This window comes from Dromiciops gliroides, chromosome 1 (assembly GCF_019393635.1).
Source record: "Dromiciops gliroides isolate mDroGli1 chromosome 1, mDroGli1.pri, whole genome shotgun sequence".
Taxonomy (NCBI): Eukaryota; Metazoa; Chordata; class Mammalia; order Microbiotheria; family Microbiotheriidae; genus Dromiciops; species Dromiciops gliroides.
In genome coordinates this window covers 679,849,752-679,863,471 of record NC_057861.1, presented here as the reverse complement: position 1 = coordinate 679,863,471, position 13,720 = coordinate 679,849,752, and the positions used below count along the sequence as shown (strand labels likewise).

At 43.4% G+C, this 13,720-nt stretch overlaps 1 protein-coding gene across 4 annotated transcripts in view; it reads left to right on the top strand.

Moving 5' to 3' along the window:
* Positions 1 to 1,052: 1,052 nt before the first annotated feature.
* SFMBT1 (Scm like with four mbt domains 1) overlaps positions 1,053 to 13,720 on the top strand; it is a 182,305-nt gene continuing 169,637 nt past the window's right edge. For 2 of the 4 annotated variants that reach the window (XM_043985588.1, XM_043985604.1), the window contains exon 1: positions 2,473 to 2,632. The gene's annotated coding sequence lies outside the window, so the exon portion shown is untranslated. Of the gene's footprint in view, positions 1,259 to 2,472; positions 2,633 to 3,239; positions 3,788 to 13,720 lie in introns of those variants that run through there. The other 2 variants (XM_043985613.1, XM_043985596.1) reach the window with 2 other exon arrangements.

Sequence of the window (13,720 nt, the reverse complement as noted above, 5' to 3'; positions counted from 1 at the left end):
AGATCTCCCAGGCCTCAAGGACTAGCTGGGATTGGACTCACTTATGGAGGAACAACATGACTTTGCTGCGTCTCCTCCTTCCTGAATGTCCTTTTTTCCTTCGTGTTTCAGGCTGGATTTTGGCCACTGTCTGGTGGGAAAAATGGCAACCCTGGACAAAAAGGATTCCAGCAAGCAAGAGGGCACTGTTGCATCTTAAGTGTATCCAAGAAAGTGTAATTGTGGAACAGGAGCTAAGTTCCAACCAGTTCACACAGACTTACTTCTTTGTGCTTTCTACACTGTTCCGCACAGACTTAGGCACAGGGGAAGTGTACTTTTACAGTTTGTTGGTTTATTTCTGAGAACAGTTTTGCTGGTCATCATACTTGTTCCAGGTCTGGCAAAGTCCAGTCTTAAGTGGTATGGTGGAAATAGCATGGGGCTAAGATTCCGAAGGCCTGGGTTCGGGTTCTTACTCCTAACTCATTGGGTGTGATTTGGCTGGGGGGGGGGGGGCGGCAAGTCCTTTTCTCTCTCTGGAACTCAGTTTTAAGATTTGAGCCCCTGCTCTAATATTCTGTGATTCTGAAGCTAAGCAGTTACTTTTTTACCTTTTTTATCCTTAAGTAGTAATTATTGCTGGAGAAAGAACAGGTGAAAGAAAAAAAAAGTTGTGGTGTGAGCCCCGTTTAGAACACACTTGACACTAAGGAACCTAAGAGCTTATTCTCTCAGATGTAAATTTAGTGCTCCGGAGATTTGAAAATGCCAGGCAAGTGACCAGGTCGCTGAAGTTTAAAAAGTATGACCTTTACCTCCCGGGGCTGTGTGAATTAAACTGGCTTTAAATACACCAGGGGGCTTTGTATAGAACCCGGAATCCTTTTTGTAAAACCACTCTCTCTGTTATGGAAAACTGGATTTTCATGTATGTGACATGAAAATTTTCGCCTGCGGAGTGAAAAGTGTGTGGGGTGTCTTCCCATCACTGGATTTTCCACTCTCCCCAGAGAAGCCCCGGCTGCTTTTGCACCCCCCACCCCCACCCCGGCTTTGGTCAGCGGGCTTTCCCGAGGGGGTGTTGGGAACTCAGTAGAGAAGCGGGGAGGGGAGGGGAGGGGAGGCGGCAGCGCAGTCTCTTCGCGCCACCCAGTCCCTCGCCCAGGCGCTGACACCCGCTAACCCAGCAGAGGCGTCCGGACGAGTTTCCCCGCGGTAAACATACTCGGACCGAGACTCGGTGGGGGCAAGCCCAATTTGGCGCGCAATTGGGCTGGTCAGTGATTGCTTTCTAGAAGTGGGGGCTTGGGTCTTGGGCGTGCCTGCAGGGATGGTTGGCATCCGGGCGGGGCCGGGGGGCTCGGGGCAGGCCTGGGAACGTGTGGCCAACCCAAAGCTTTCGAGCGCGCCTCGCTCGGCTCCCTCGGGAAGCTGCGACCCCCGCAGGCTCCGCGCTCCGGGGATTCGTGGGAGCAGCGGCTTTCTCTGCCGGCGGCTCTGGCTCGGGACAGCGAGGGCGGGGATTCCTGGGGACCTGCTGTGTCAGCTCGAGCCCCCTCCGGGGAAAGGAGGCAACAGCGCGCCTTCCGCGTGCGCCCGCACTGCGGCCCGTCCGGGCTCCGGACCCGACAGCCCATGTCTTGCCTCCATCTGGAGCCGCGCTTTCTCCCCTCGGGCCGGGGGGGAGATGCGCGGCCTCTTGGGGCCCGCGGTAAAGAGCGAGGGGCTGCCGGGCGCGCCGTCTCTTCCTGGGGTTTAATTCGTCATTCGCTGGGGGGAGGGGCGGGGAATGGCGATGGCTCCCACGGGGGAGTCCCCGGCTTCCACTCCCGTCGGTTTCGCCCCGGGCATCCATCAGTGCCCCTCCGCCCAACTTTCTTAAACTCGGGCGGCGGGGTGTCCCGGTACTTGGGGAGCCAGGGCTTCCAAGGGGCGCTAAGTGCAGCGCCGTCCGGGGCAGCGCGCAGCGGGCGGCCCGGGCAGGGGCGAGTCCCGGCCAGCTGGTGGGTTTCGGGGAGCGGGCGCAGTGGCACCGGCACCTGGAGTGGTTCGTTAGCTGCTCCTAGGGGCAGGGGATGCAAAAACGTCAAAAATAAATAACTGAAAATAAAATGAGGACCGTGTGTCCATTCCATGCCCCTGGGTGCCCCCACTCCCGTACTGCGGGGCCAGTGTGCGTGGGGAGGTGGGAGGTGGTCCGCAGGGGTCGCGAGTTCCAGTCCCGGGGTGCAAAGCTGGCCCCAGCGCACGTGGCAGGGGGGAAGGCCGAGGCCAGGGCAGAGACCCACGCGAGGGGCGAGGGATGGGCAATGATGGGGGCGAGGGCGGCTAGAATCGGGGAGCCAGCGCAGGGGGTGGGGTGGGGGGAGCCGGAGGGGCGGCGGGCGCATGCGCCCTGCGTGGCCGTGCCATATTGGAATGAGGCGGAGAGCGGAGCGCCGCCGCCGCCGCCGCCACCGCCGGAGCGCGGGGTGGAGGGAGGGGGCGGGGAGGGGAGAGCAGCGCCGCGCTCGCCGCGCAGCCCAGCCCGGCCCGGCCGCCCGCCCGGCTCCGCGCCTCCCCGCCCAGCAGGAAGGAGAGCCGCGAGCCGGCCCGGAGCGGGGAGGCAGGCAGGAAGAAAGAAAAAGAAAAACCCAACAACTCCCGGCAGGTAAGAGCGGGGCCGCCGCCGCTGGGCCTTCCCGCCCGGCGGGCTCCCGAGGTGGCCTGAGGGGGGCGGCGGCGCGGGGGGCCGCGCGCCGAGGGCAGTGCCGAGGACCGGAGGCCACCGGCGAGGGGCCGAGCCGCCGGCCAGCCCCCCCACCCCCTCAACTTTGCTGAGGAAAATCAAAGGGCGGGAGCGGGCGCGAGGCGGGAGCGCGGGCGGAGGCGCCAACCAGCGGGCGGAGTGGCGCGCGGGGAGGCGCGCACGGGCGGCTGGAACGTTGGGGAGAGGACACCGCGACGCGTGGGGAGGAGGGAGGGAGCCCGCCGGAGGAGGGGGGGGGGACGGGAGCGCCGCGCACGCGCGCGCGCGCGCGCGCCGGCCCGGGATGCTCGCGGCGCGCGGCCCCTGCAGCCGCTCAGAGCCTGAGCCGGACCCGGGCCCCGACCCCCGCCGTGGCGGCGGAGGTGGCGGAAAGGCGACGGGCGCTCCCTCGCTCCCTCTCTCTCCCGCCCGCGCCCTCGCCCCCCCGCCCCCCCCCAGCTCTTTCTGCAGCACCTAGCGGCCCAGCCCTCTGCTGGGGGTGGGGGGTTTGGGGGGCGGGCGGCAGAGGGGAAAGAAAAGTGACGGGAGCCGTGGAATGGTCGGGGAGCAGCCGCTGGGTTCCTTTCTGGGACCTGGGGTGTAGGGGTGCCGTGCTCCCCTGCTCCGCTCCTCCCAGAAACGGCCGCGGCACAAGTTCCCCTCCCCGCACCTTTGCACCCCGCGCCGGGGCCCCCCACCCTCCTTCGCTGCGGGGAGTTGCGTCTCTCGTGCCGAGCGCTCCCCCCACCTTCCTCTTCCCCTCCCGGGCGCTGCGGGCCGACCCAGAGCCCCTGCTCTTGACCGCGCTCCCAGCGCTCCCGTGACTTCTCCGGCCCCCAGGTTCCCGGTCCGGCGCTGTCTGGAGGAGCCCGGGGCCCCGGGCGAGGCCCGTGACCCCCCAATTCTTGTGGCGCGTAGCTGCTGGCTTCCCACCGGCCAGTGGCCAAGGTCCGCCCGACCCCGGGGGCTCCGAGCCGGACCAGGGTGCGAGGACGGCGTAAGTAGCGGCTGCTGCGGCGGCGGCGGCGGGACCGCTTTGGTGCGGGACAGCGGCTGCGGCCAGTGAAAGGCCTCAAGGTAATCTCCGCACCTCGGCCAGCAGCCACCCGCCTCCCCAGATTGTCATATCAGCTCCAGCCCTTCTTCCGGGCTTTGATGTGAAGCTGCTGCCGGCGCCTCCTGTGCAGCCGGCAAGCGGGCGTCCCTGAAAGCTGCTCCGGCCCCGGCTGGGTGACAGCTCCTCTCCCCTCTTCATCCTCCTTGAGTGTCGTCGAGCTCGGAAATATCTGTGCATTAAATAGTTTACGTTTCACTTAAAGGGCTCCATTACTCTTTAGAGGCTGTTGCTCTTCAAGTCATATTTTTGATTGGTTGGAAAAGAGGTCATGAAAGAGGGCTGGGCATCCTGAGAAGCAAGGGACTTGGGGTTTTGGGGGTTTTTTGAACACCTTAGAAAAACCGAAATGATTATGTCTGAGTAGAAATATGTTTCCTAAAAGAATCTATTCCATGATGCGTTTGCTGTTCAAGTAATAAGGAACTACAGGGGACACATGCAGATTGCTCGAGATAAGGAAGGAGGGACGTAGTAGGGGAGAAAAAGAATACAGGTAGCAGGGAGTTAAACAAAGAGCATTATTAGCGCAGTTAGATGTTAATGGTCCCACAGGTGTCCCTAGATGCTGTGGCTGCTTAATGCTCCCAAGGGGTGATATTTTTGGATAACCAAGTAACTGCCATCAGAGATTTTAAAAGGCATCCTATAAATTCTAGTAGCTCTTTCATTTGACATCCCATTGGACGGAATTTTAAAGGCTCATAGCTTGCTTCATGGTCGGGGTAAGATTACTCCCCCACTTTTTCCTGGATGGACAGTAAAATGTGTAAAAATGGTTAATTACTACCAAACTATCTTGAATGTTTGAAAGCTATATCATTATTAGACTACGATGGCAAATATAGAGCCAGTGATACTTGTGTTGAATCATCTGAGTCATTGGTGGACTCTAGGCTTCAATTCATTTACAATTCCACAACAGGAGCTGCAGGGTGGAAAGAACAGTAAACCAGGAATGAAGACAGAGCCCTAACTTGGACACTAGCACTTCAGTCTAGTTCTACTTTCTAAAGGATTTGGTCTCATCAGAATATTTCATGAGACTCCTTTATGAAGTGTATTTACCTTCATTAAAACACAGTATTGTCTATAGTTAAAAGGAGATATAGGCAGGGGAAGCTAGGTGGTGCAGTGGATAGAGCACCAGCTCTGAAGTCAGGAGGACCTGAGTTCAAATCTGCCTTCAGTCACTTGACACTTACTAGCTGTGTGACCTTGGGCAAGTCACTTAACCCTCATTGCCTCCCCCCCCCCCAAGGAGATATAGGCCTCATAATTCTTTGCTTTTCTTATTTTCCTCATGGTTTTTAATATCCAGAAAACTTAGAAAATTGTGACCTTTATAATGACCTGTTGTGGTACAGGTTGTTCTTTAATCACATTTGGTACTGAATTTGAGTCCATTTTCCTTTATAATCAGTGTGTGGATACTAAAATTCCACCAAACTGTTTTTCACTGTGTAATTTGCGGATATTAAAGTTTAATTGATGAGATGAATCCTGAGATCTCCAAAGAAACAAAGTTAAGTTCATTTGTTGAATCACTTCCTAAAACTCAGGACTCATTAAGAAATGTCCATATAAAAATGGACTCAGAAATTTAATGGTTAAAAAAGGGGTATAAAATAATGGTTTAGACAAATTGGTTTGCTGTATTTATCTAGACTATTCACTTGCTTGACCAAAATTTAAAAAGAAGAAAAAACAAAGTTAATAGAAATTGTAGTTTTCTCATGAGAATTATTTTCCTTAATGAATTTAACTATATATAAACATTCACAGCTTGACTGAGTAACCTAGGATTAATGATGACTTACTAATTATTGATCATTTATTCTTTCTTTTTTTATGTCATTGATTTCCTGACACTTATCTGATTCTTTAAACTTAAGAATTGTTCACTAGGCTGCACGATCCATTGAGCAAAGCTAAGTGTGTAAAATGGGAAATGATGAGAAAATGTATTACAGGAAGCACTATAGATTTTTTTGTGTCCTCTTGTGTTGATTTTAAGTGTCCTCTGATTTTGTTTTTAAACACCTGCTAATACAGCACATTTTTATCAGGGACATATCATTCAGTTCATTGGTTAAATGCTGGGGATACTTGTTTCACATTTGTAGGGTTTATTACCGTTCCTTGGTAACAAGCTTGTGATATTGAAAATGAAGATATAATTTGACTTAGCAGAAAATGTTCAACTCTTCAGACTTAAGTGAATTTTCTTCTGTGGTATAGTATCTCATTTACATATTAGTAAACAATAAATGGGAAATAATCTGCAAAGAAGAGTATTATATCAGGAGAGATTTTTGATGCTAAGGAATCATTAAAATTTTTATTTTGTAATTACTATTTGCTTTATTGTGTTTTCCTGACCCTTCTCTGTGTCATTTATTTGGTCACTGGTGAGTTTATTTTTGAGTGGGAGGGTAGTGATAGTAATTTAAATGAGAAATTAAAGTAAAATGCCAGGGAATCCTTAAAATTTGTTTTTCTATGGTAGGATATCTTCACCAGTAATTTGTAATTTCATTAGAATTTGTAGTTATAAAACCCAGGTTTTATAAGAGTGAAACAAAAATGTTTGAAAGTGAATGCATACACTTGTTAAATTGGGCAAAAACTTGGGATTTCTGGTTGCCTGGGAAACTTGGAACAATTACACTTTGGGGAATGGGAAGCTAATGTACCTCCACTAGTCTTCCTGTGATACTAGCTTTCCTGGTATATACTTTATGTGGTCAAGTTGTGTAGATCTGGAAGGGCCAAAGTATTAGGGGTTGGGCGTGGGGATAGGGACACTAAGAATAGAGTGTGAGTATCTGGTAGAAAACTTTGCATGCTGAAACTTTATTAAAAATCTTCTCTTGAGGACTTACATGAACTGATGCTGAGTGAGATGAGCAGAACCAGGAGAACTTTGTACACAGCATCAACAACATTGTGTGTTGATCAACTCTGATAGACTTGACTCTTCTCAGCAATACAATGGTCCAAGATAGTTCCAAAGGACTCATGATGGAAAGTGCTCTCCAAATCCAGAAAAAAAAAGAACTGTAGAATCTAGATGCAGATTGAACCATGCTATTTCTATTTTTTTGTTTTTCTTTTTTGAGGTTTTTCCTTTTTGCTCTGATTCTTCTTTCACATCATGACTAATGAAGAAATATATTTAATGTGATTGTACATATATAACCTACATCAGATTGCTTGCTGTCTTGAGGAAGGGAGATGGAGGGGAGGGAGGGAGAAAAATTTGAAACTAGAAATCTTGTTTTTGTTTTTGTTTTTTTTTTTTGTGGGGCAATGAGGGTTAAGTGACTTGCCCAGGGCCACACAGCTAGTAGGTGTCAAGTGTCTGAGGCCGGATTTGAACTCAGGTACTCCTGAATCCAGGGCCGGTGCTTTATTCACTGTGCCACTTAGCTGCCCCTGAAACTAGAAATCTTAGAAAAACAAATATTGAAAACTATCTCTATATGTAACTAGAAAATAATAAAATACTTTTATGAAAAAAATCTTCTCTTGGTCACTGCAGTATGGGAGGTATATGTTGAGACTGTAATGGAATCTCATTTTCACTGTTTTCTGATTAGTTCGGAGTTTATTTTTATAATTGTATTCAACCTTTCAGCCTTTTAAAAAGTCACACTGGGCTTTAAAAAATAATATGGGCTATGTATTTACAAGTACATACCTAGAGTATGTACCTACAGTAAATATTTTAAAAATCATTATATTAATGTTATTAATTGTTTAATAGTTTAGTTACTATAATGTGTTTGGCACTATTTAAGGGGTTTTCATTGATCTCTCTAGGAAGTTTTATTGGAAGGTGGCATTGATGACTTTTTAATATTTTACTGTTTCAGTTTTGTATCTTAGTTTGTTAGGAAGGTAATTTTGCTCCATTTATGCTTTGGTACTGATGAAGCAATAGAAATCTAATTTTTTTTTTGGGGGGGGAATCGAGTATGGTCTTTTAAGGAGCAGAAGGCAGTGGTTTGGTGGTGGGTATTTTTGAGTGAGAATTTTTTGTGTGTATGTGTATATCCCAGTAAGAAGTCATGAAATGACAGGATGACTCAAAGAGTTGAGAAATTTAGTGATTTTTAAAGGAGTACTAAGGTGTCAACTATTTTGCTGCTGAGGAAATATGTGGATTTTACTGCTCATTTTTAATTTAATTTTTGCATATGTATTCTTTGTGACACTGCTCTGATGAGACTAGTGCTTTTCTTCCTGAATTTTGCTAATGTTCTTATAGTCCAGTAGTTCTCAAACTTTTTGGTCTCAAAACCCCCGTTATACGCTTAATTACTGGGGACATTCCCAAAAGATCTTATCTATTGATATTTACTGCATTAAAATTAGTATTATTATGAAAATAGCTTTGACTCTAGGCATTACTGGACCACTTTTTGAGAACTGGTCATTATTGTATAGAATGTACTTTCTTTTAAAAACAAAATCTAGTATATTAAAATTATATCTTGAGACAGATTATAGTACTTTGGACTCCTTTCTACCGTTAAGCTAACATTGAGATTTTTACTATGGCATTGGCATTAAAATAATCTATTTGGGAGTGACAATATCAACACAACAGTATGCCAGTTATTCAGCAAGCCAGTCTATTGAAAGCACATCTCAGAAACCAGGAAGTAAGCAAAACAGGCATCTAGTCTTCCAAAATATTTGTTACAAAGTCTATGTATTAATAAAATAAACCTTTTGGCCCTCCACTCAACCTTACTTTTTTTGTGCAGTCGTTTCAGTTGTGACAGACTCTTTTCAACCCTATTTGGGTTTGGTTTTGTTTTTTGGCAAAGATACTGGAATGGTTTGCCATTTCCTTCTCTAGCTCATTTTACAAGTGAGGAAACTAAGGCAAACAAGGCTAAGTGACTTGCCCAGGGTCATATGGCTATTAAGTGTCTGAGTCTGAATTTGAACTCAGGTCTTCCTGACTCCAGGCCTGGCACTCCATCCACTGTGCCACCTAGCTGCCTTCAAACTTACTTTACTTATGGCTTAAAGAAGCTTGTTGATTTGGTTTCCAAATCCATAGAGGCAAATTAGAAGCAGGATTGTCATAGGCAGACACACTGACAGCTCAAGTCTGGAAGCAGGGAGCAGACAGAAAAGCTACAAGAAGTAGCCAGCTCAAAAAATAGCAATCTTGAGCCATATTGATGTAAGGGAAGATAGCTCAATAAATTCTTATGGCATAAAGTGTATCACAACAGGTTAAAGTGATTGATGTTTGCATAGTAATGATAGAATCTCAGAGTTGGAATATACCGTTGTGAACAATTAGTTTTAACTCTACCTGAACAAATAACTTGACAAGTAATCTTCCTGAATCATAAAGAAAAGGCCAAATCCTATTCACTAACCTTTTAAAAAAAGTAATGGAAATATATGATACATTTTAGAGAAATTTCCATCCAAAAGGGTTAAAATAAAGTGTTAGTCCCTAAAGGGGATAATAAACTCTTAGCCATTTGAGAAACTAAATGATCAAGACTGGTCAGCATTTTTATAGCATTTTAGTATCTGCAAAGCACTTTTCTCGTAATAAACTTGTTAGGTAGGTATAGGAATACCAGGTTTAATTGATATTATGATTTTAATAGAAAACAAAGTCTGTGAGTACCAGTGAGTCTTTATAGGTTTGATATCTAATGTCAAGTATTAGATCCAGTGTACAGAGAGGTATTTTAATAAAAGATTAAAAGAGTTAAGCAGTGTGACACATTTTTATAGTTGCATGAGAGATGTGAATTTTATAACCAGTTTTTCTGTAAGGTTAATTTTAGAGTTTGTTTCTTCTAATTAAGGTGCTTTACATTTTCCTCACCTCTATATATACGTGTGTGTGTATGTGTGTGTGTGTGTGTGTGTGTATATATATATATATATATATATATATATATATACACACACACACACACACACATACACACACACATACACACATATACATATATATCTATATATAATACTACATATAGTACATTATGAATCTTTTGTCTCATTGTGAATAATAGTGTTCCCAGCTAGAGAAAGTGTCATAGCTGAAATAATTAGTCTTACTTTGTTTTCCATTTTTGACCAAAATATTTTAGGAGTTGTCTTTTTACTAGTATTAGCATACAGGTTTTAGAGAATTGACACTAAATGTCAAGAAGCTAGAATGGCTTTTTTTGTTTATTATGTATTTAGTTCTTAAAACCTTTAGTGTTATGGTGTTTCCTGGGCTACCTACCTGAAGGTAGTTTGCAAATGGCTTTGGAAGTAGTATGTAAGATTATGATGACAAGGTATTGTTGTTATTAGAGTCGTGGTTGTTAAGTTCTTTGATCTTATACCACCCTCTGAACTGTATTCATTTTGTTTACATCCACAATTTATCACTGATAATCTGTTTTTTAAAACTGCAAATAGAAATTTCTAACATAACTGAATTTTAATAGTTACTGAAAAGGTAGTTAAAAACAAGACAAACAACAAAATGTGATAAAATGGGTTAGATGTGACATTCTTTCCAGGGCAAAGAGGGAGGTGGTGGTGGGGGGGGTGTATGATTTGAGTTGTACTACCTTAGATTGCTTTATTTTATACTCAGCCTTTTAATATACTTATCAAGACAAAATTGTGCTATATTAAAATGATTTATGTTTTAGTAGAAATGTGGGGAATAAGGGATGAGTTATAACTGGACAGATTATCCTGAATATAAACAAATGCTTTCTTAGTTTGATAAGTAGCAAAGAGTTTGTAATTGAATGTAATACTGATTTGATTTTGTATTTCAGGGCCAATTTAATGCAAATGCAGTTATTTAAGAATTTGTTACTATATTACACAAGTTCCTGATAAGAGCAAGAAGGGATTGTCTTTTTGTATTATTTCTATAAGAACTTATTGCTAAATCCTTAAAAATTGGTTGGAAGCCAGGGTTTGATATCAAAACTAAGTATTACACTAAATCAAAAAGTTTTTTGGAGGTTTTCTTCTGTACTGCCAAAATAAATTATTCTTTAAATTTTTGATGAGCACCTGAATAATGTTACTATGACTGAAACAATTCTAGATTATTAGAAAATGTTTCATTAATTTCTAAGATACTTGGAACAGTATTGGTTTAGAGTTCAAGTGATCTGAGACCCTAGACACTTTTACAAATAAACTTAAATCTAACAAAAATAAGATGTTTATAAGATAGGCTTGGGTTGGAAAAAGTACTGGCAATGGAGAGAAGAAAGATGAATGCAAAAGAATAAGTAATCTGTATTAAAAGAATATCATTAAAAATCTGTCACTTAAAATTATTGTGCTTTTGAGAGGCATATTTGCTAAGGATTAGCATACATTTTAGGTAGGAATATCTCCTCAGTTAATTTAAAAAACAAATACAGAAAATGAGGAGCTTGTTGCCATTGTACCTTCCTACTAAAGTAAAAAACCTCATTTGGCATAGTGGGAAGAGTCCTGATAGAAGACCTAGATTTAGCTCCTCACTCTAATACTATTCAAACTACAAAACCATGAACAAATCTCTCAATTTTTCTGGGCTTCGGTTTCCTAGTAATATTTATATCACCTACCTTAAAGAATTGTTGTGAGGATCAAATGAAATATCAAGTACATAAGGGTACTTTACCTGTATCATGTAGGGAAAAGTTAGTTAATATTAATACTTTGATCATTTTGAATGGAAATCTTTCCAGGATATTTTGCTCCTTGCTTTTTAAGTCATGTACTGAATATAGTTTTAAAGAATTTTAAATTCTAAGCAATTGGGAAGCAGCCTACTTACTGTGGACATTTTGTCTCTGTTATTGAAGTAATTTAACTGTTTTTATGGATAGTTCATTTTCTTGGAATCTTTTGCCTAGCAGGATTTTTCTTTTTCTCTTGTGTTCTTTCTGCCTGGTAAAAATATTTTTCTTAATTTTGCTGATTTTTCTGATCATGTTAGAATTTTAGAAAAGTTTCCATGCATCTGCCCGGAGCAGCTGTAGCTTAATTCTTGTTTTGTCTCTGCCGGATTCCCTCCTCCTGCTACGATTATGTGGAAAAATGGGGAGAATGTGAGGAGAGGACCATTCAACTAGTTACTGTATGAGTTAACAGGATCACAGATGTAGAGCTAGAAGAGATATCAGAAATGATACATGCCAGTCTCATTTTACAGCTGAGGAAGCTGAGGCTGGGAAAAGTTAAGTGGTTTGCCAAAAGTCACCACACAGGGAATGTCAGAAGTGGTAGTTGAACCCAGAATTCCACCATTGCAGAGCCAGTGGTCTTTTCACTATATCACATCCAGAGTTAGTGCTGCAGTGTTTTATAAAGAAATCATGGATATGGGTTCCAAAGGACAGGCCGAGGGATTAAAATACTAAATAGAAGGTTGAAGTTGAATCGTTGTATGCCAGGCCTGTGTATATTATACATAGTTTATCAAGAATTGTCTCTTTGTGTAGTGTTGCCTTTTAACTTTTAAGCCTTTCTTACTTTAACCCAAACAAATTCTACTTGTTTAACTCTACATTTATTCATATAGTGTTGAATTTTGAATTGTTGCTTCTGTTATGTTTTTCTATGTTCTCCTTTCAGTCTCCATGATTTTTTCCCCCTTAAAACTTATAATTTCCAGAAAGTGCTAGGAACCAGGACCTGAGAGACCGAAGAGCTAATTATTATCTTTCTGTACAGTGTTCAGTTCATTATATTGTTATACTTTCCTTGTTTTCCTATAATTCCTCCATGGAAGATATATCCATTTAATTGTTGGAAGCTTTCCTTTAGTTATATATGCATTAACATTTAAAAAAAATTAATGTTTTATAAAATTTTCCCCCTTCAGATATACAATTTTAAAATGACTTTCTGCTTTCTCAAATGTGATTTAATTACTTGTTTTTTGTTTTTTTTGGTGTTATTTGGGGGGGGGGGCAGGGCAATGAGGGTTAAGTGACTTGTCCAGGATCACACAGCTAGTAAGTGTCAAGTATCTGAGGTTGGATTTGAACTCAGGTCCTCCTGAATCCAGGGCTGGTGCTTTATCCGTTGCGCCACCTAGTTGCCCCTGATTTAATTACTTGTTACAGAAAAAACTTTTTTCTAGATGTGTATCCTGATACTTATCTAGAGGGCCACTCCTTTGGTAACCAGTCCTCAAAACACATTCCAAACTAGAAATAAGCAAATGAAGCCTCAGAGCCAGGGCAGCATCATGGTTCAGTAGAAAGAACAGGTCTTGGAGGCCCTGGGTTCAGGTCAAAAGACTCTGCCTCTTAATACCTGTGTGACTTTAGCAAGCTTTTCAGTCTTTCTGGCCCTGTTGTTTATCATCTTTAAATGAGAGAGGTAAACTAGATGGCCTCTGACATACCTTCTTACTCTAAATTTTGAACCTATGACTAACCAAAGCATAGAAATAGTTTGTTAGCTAATTTTCACTCCAAATAGCAACCTAGAAAAGAATGGAGGGGGTTGCTTAAAACAGACAAAGTGGCAGAACTAAAAGCTGACTGCCTAGCAGAGAAGAATCAGAAGTCAAAATGATATTAACCCAAAATTACAGTGATAGAGTTTTATGGTTTTCTTTATTTTGAAGGGATAAGTTTCAGTATCTCTGGGTTTGAATTCTTTCATTTGTAAAACAGGGATGAAACAAGAGAGGTGATCTCCAAGTTTCCTTCTAGCTACTGTCTAAATTTTTTAAAGTTAAATTTTGTTTTCAGTTAATATTTTTTTCTCCCTCTCTCCTCCTTCCAGTTAAAAAAAGAAAAACAAAACCTATGTGAAAAATATTCATAGTTATGAAAAACAAATTCTCACTTTTTACATGTTGTTACAGTATAAGTTGTTTAGGTTCT